The sequence below is a fragment of the Hyalella azteca genome, unplaced genomic scaffold (assembly GCF_000764305.2).
Source record: "Hyalella azteca isolate HAZT.00-mixed unplaced genomic scaffold, Hazt_2.0.2 contig7616, whole genome shotgun sequence".
Classification (NCBI taxonomy): Eukaryota; Metazoa; Arthropoda; class Malacostraca; order Amphipoda; family Hyalellidae; genus Hyalella; species Hyalella azteca.
Window position 1 is genome coordinate 15,956 of NW_025937737.1, and position 5,710 is coordinate 21,665.

The following is a 5,710-nucleotide window of genomic DNA, read 5'->3' on the forward strand; positions in this document are numbered from 1 at the left end:
TGCTCACCCCACGTGTGCGTGCCATGCTCACCCCACGTGTGCGTGCCATGCTCACCCCACGTGTGCGTGCCATGCTCACCCCACGTGTGCGTGCCATGCTCGCGTGTGCCAGGCTGGTGTACGTGACTCAATTTCTACTGAAATTTATGGTGACATTGTATTTTACCAACAGATCGCTACCTATTATTAGTTTTGATGGGAAAGATATTTCATCTTCTACCATGAGTGCGTGCCAGCGAGCGCTGTTACCGTTTGCTAATGTCCCTAGCAGCTCGGTTTTTACTTATACTGCAAAAGCATCACCTGTAGCGCTGACCTCAGAGATATTAGTAGGAGAACTAATGTCAGCTTCAACTGTTGGGGCTCCCAAACTCACCAACTTGCCTACTGATCGTATAGGGTTCAATCACTGGTACATCTTTGAAACACTTTATTGCACCGTAGTCTTTTAATGCACAAACAAGTTATTAATGAACCGTTACTATTGCCTATTGAACACTTGTACGTTAACACTTAGGTGCTCCACGTCAAACTTCAGGCTTGAGGTTGAATTTCTAGGCTCGAGGTTGAGGCTTTCCTAAAAGAATCAAGTAGAAATAGATCAATAACTACTAATAAAGTAAACTATACACGATACTAATACCTAAAATATGAAATCATTTATTTATAAAATCTGTTCACATCATTATTTACATATCTACATCGGATCCTATTCTCACACATACCTCCGCTCTGGCTTTCCACAGCACAATAACCATTTCACCCTAACATTCCGCACCTTTCCTCCGGTTCACTCTAAACTAAAATGACAATTTAATATTTCTACAAATAAACAATATTATTTTAAACTTATTATCCCTTACACAACTAAAGCACTTTGCTTAATCAGAGTCATGGTAGAACCGTAGTGAGGAAGCCGTTTACTTCATAATCATTTACTATGAGTTAGGTAATAGGAACGCACTCGTTATTATCTTCGCCGCGCTCAATTAGCAATTTTAATGTATGCTCCAAGCGTAAGACATTTTCTACGCAATCATTACACTAAATATATTAAATTATTGATCGATTTTATAATTATTTCCATCGTATCGAGTCGTTCATTTTACAACACTTCTCTTTATCTTCATTTCTTGTCTGTCTGTCTGCTACAAATCTTATTATCAAAATTTAACACACTTCTACTTATCCTATCGATCTGAAATTTTGCACACTTGTGTAAAGTTGGAGACAATGCATTAATCAAATGTTAACATAAATGCTTTTTAAAATAAAAAAAATTGTAATATTAAAAAAATTGAAAAAATAATTTTGTCAGCTACATATCTTTTAGCTGATATTTGACACACTTTTACCTCCCCAATTGATCTGAAATTTTGCACACTTGTGTGTAGTCGGAGGCAATGCATGAATCTTTTGACAGAATAAATAATTTTGAAGAAATTGTATATATTAAAAAAATTAAAAATAAAAGACATTTGTAAGATTGGAGACACTGGATTCTTTGGAAGTGTTGTCTTTAAAAAGTAATTTTTAGACGTAGATTATTATGACAGCGTTTCACACAGCACATTATTAGTGGAATTGAAGTTTTGAGATTGATTTTTGCTAACACGTCAGGATTTAGATTGACTGCATACCTTCGTTTGGGGTCTGGTTGACTTATTGAATGTCTCGTTAAATCTCTCATATTCTTCTCTGTCAAAACCAAAATTAATTAATTGAATTATTGAAAGTCGCGACAGTTCAGCTCTACATAAATTAACTAAAAACTTAATAGCAAAGAAAACACCACAAAAATTCATAGTATCTTTAAAGAAAACGTTTCGGAGTCCAGCTCCATCGTCAGTTCGAAAATTAACCCTAGAATAAAGATTGCGAGACGTCATCCCGACGTACGCAGATGCACATCGTGCACAACTATATTTATAAACTAGGGACGCTCGCATATGCACAGGGAGAGTATCTTTGTACCTAAAAAAAGAACCGATTTTAAAATTGTTGACCAATATGACACGAAGATTAACATTTGCGAAATACTTAGAAAATAAAAGTTTTAGCTCTCTTGACATAGTTTCGGATGCAGGGCCGAAATATGGAAGAGAGCAATAAACAACATCCATATTGTCGCGCTCGGGAGCAACCTCATGGTACCGCTTGGACATGAATTTCTTTATTTGTAAAAAAGTGTCATCAAATATACAATGATTCTAAAATGCGCAAATCAGAAACACCTGACACTTTTTTACTTTTTAAGCATCCTTCTCACGTTAAACTCTTTTTCGATTACCTAAATTCGCAGCATAAATCTATCAAATTTACTATGGAACTGGAATCTAACAATAGCCTGTCCTTCCTCGATTGCAATATTACTAAATCTAATGGCCGTTTTCAAACTTCTGTATTCCGAAAATCGACTTTCACAGGCCTCAGTACTAGCTTTTTTAGCTTTTGCTAGTTTCGATTTAAGATTAATGGGATTCAAACACTTTTACACCGAGGTTTTCGTATTTGTTCTACTTACAATATTCTGCACGCTGAATTCGAATTTTTACGCAATATATTTTCGCTTAATGGATTTCCGACTAATCTGGTGTTTACCCAAATAAAGAAATTCATGTCCAAGCGGTACCATGAGGTTGCTCCCGAGCGCGACAATAAGGATGTTGTTTATTGCTCTCTTCCATATTTCGGCCCCGCATCCGAAACTATGTCAAGAGAGCTAAAACTGTTATTTTCTAAGTATTTCGCAAATGTTAATCTTCGTGTCATATTGGTCAACCATTTTAAAATCGGTTCTTTTTTTAGGTACAAAGATAATCTCCCTGTGCATATGCGAGCGTCCCTCGTTTATAAATATAGTTGTGCACGATGTGCATCTGCGTACGTCGGGATGACGTCTCGCAATCTTTATTCTATTGGGTCGCAGAACATAGGGGCAGGAGTTGTAGAACTGGTAACTTACTGTCGCGCCCACCTCATTCGGCTGTGCGGGTTCACGCAGAGCAGTGCGATGTTCCAGTTTCTGACAGCGACTTCAAAGTTTTAGCTTCCAGTTCCGGTGTTTCTGATTTGCGCATTTTAGAATCATTGTATATTCCCTAGTTTGAATTTAGCTTTTAGCTCTTACCCGCTTGAAATTGTAAATAGGTAGTTTTTGCAGCTTAGGATTTTCGTTGTATTCTTGACTGTACTAATCACTGATTTATCTGTGTTCTAGAATTTTCGAACTGACGATGGAGCTGGACTCCGAAACGTTTTCTTTAAAGATACTATGAATTTTTGTGGTGTTTTCTTTGCTATTAAGTTTTTAGTGAATTTGCGATTCAAGCAAACGAGTGATATTATTACTCACATAAATTAACTTGTGAAATATTTGGTCTTGACCGAGGTTTGAATCCGCTAGCAATTACATGTACATGTGAAATGAATGCACAATTGTGAAATGAATGTATTCACCAGAATAGGTGAAAAAGGAGTTTGACAATACGAAAAAATTGAATTATATTACCTGAAGATATTGATCAGAGTTTGTCTCATGAAAAACTAAACATGCTCTCAGGAAATTTATTTGGATATATTGTCATTGTTAAATGAATTAATACCTCGACTTAGGTACACAATCCCAGTCAGCAATAATGAGACATTCAACTTTACGTGACATTTTCCTTGCGATCGAAAAAAATTTTCACGAGCTAAACATCACTGTTAGGAGGTTTGGTGTGTTTATTCAAAGCTTCATTCAAATCTGTTCAGTAGTTAAAAAGAAATTTCTTGGTCACTGCAAATTTCGGCCTGATTTCAAATTTCAAGAATTAAGGTGAAATGGAAAAATTTTAATTAGCTAAAATTCACCGCTAGGTCCTAATGAATACGTGTACCAAGTTTCAACGAGCCGCGTTCATTAGTTTGGGAGATATTTCTTGGTCATTGAATTTGGATATTAGCATCGAGTCCGGCCGTAAATTTGTCCGATACGTTAAAATCATTGGCTTAGACCTGAAATCCCTTGCATTTAGAACAGTGGTTCCCTAACGTTTTCAGGCTGGCGCCCCCTTTGGCTCCCTAGTGAATTTCTAGCGCCCCCCACTGACATACGCCACTTTCTTGAAATTTGGTACGCTGCAATTTTAAAATATAAAGGTTAAACACAATGTGTATTTCACAAATAGAACCCATTTAGTGAACCAATATGTTTTTCAGCTGTTTGAACTGTTTCAGCACTAGAAGCTTAAGACGTCGCGGGCGAATTTACGGCCGGACTCGATCGTGGCTGGTCTCACGACCAATCTCCAAATTCAATTAGCAAGGAATATCTCCCAAACCAATGAACGCAGCTCTATAAAACTCGGAACACGTATTCATCAGAACCTAACGGTGATGATTAGCTCGTAATTTTTTGTAATTTCACCTTCATTCGTGATTTGCGCGTATATTGCGAGAGAAGCCGAAATTCGCATTGATCAAAGAATTTCTGCCAAACTATTGAACAGATTTGAACAAAAATTACATTCCCAACACTCCGTTCCATTGCTAACTACAAAGCGGTGATTTTTCAACTTATAAAATTTTTTCGATTTTACCTTCGTTTGGGAGTTTTTCTTTTATTTCACCGTCATTCTTGATTTCACACTTCCTTTTATTCGGCCCGTATCGCCGGGTAATTTGTCACTTAAATTCGCGGCGATCAAGAAATTTCTTCTAAACTACAGAACAGATTTCACTGAAACTTTGTATATAAATACATAACCACTCAACGGTGATGATTAGCTCGTGACAATTTTTCTATTTTGCTTTCGTTTGCGAGTTATGCAGATAAAGTAGGAACGACAGGCTTTTCTACCGGCCGGTTTAATCAAGAGCCGTATAAGTATAGCCGTATAACTCACAAACGAAGGCAAAAAGAAAAAATTGTAAACATCACCGTTGCTGAGGTTAGGTATTTAAATACTAAGTTTCGTTCAAATCTGTTCAGTAGTTTGGAAAAAGTTTCTTGATTACTGCGAATTTAAGCACGAATTGCTGTTTAAATCACGAATGAAGGTGAAATGAAAAAAAACTCGCGAACGAAGGCACAATCGAAAAAATTTTCACGAGCTAAACATTACCGTTTGGTAGTTATAGGACTGTAAATTCAAAATTTCGTTCGAATCTGTTCGGTAGTTTAGAAGAAATTACTTGATCACTGTGAATTTCGGCCCGTATTGCCATATAAATATGGCATAAACAAACGATGGCAAAATTCAAACAATTTTCACGAGCAAAACTTTATCGTTAGGTCCTAATGAATACGTGTACCAAGATTCATCGAGTTAAGTTCATTAGTTTGAAATATATTCCTTGATCATTGAATTTGGAAATTGGCCGTGAGACCGGTCTCGAGTCCGGCCGTTAATTTGTCTGAGACGTAAACCCAGGATAGGTTAAAAAATATAACTCGGTACTCACTGCAGTGAGTGACAGAGAGCGCATTTTCTCGTCGACGAAAACATGAGGTCACGGACAGACGGACGGACAGACGGACAGACAGACGGACATGGCGAGCACAATAGTGCATTTTTTCCATAAATGAGAAAATGCGCTAAAAACACATATATGTATAAGCAGTTGATCCTGTCTCTTATACACATCTAGATGTGTATAAGAGACAGGACTAGACCTCTTCTCCAAGATGAGAAATGAGAGCCGAGACCTCTTCTCCAAGATGAGC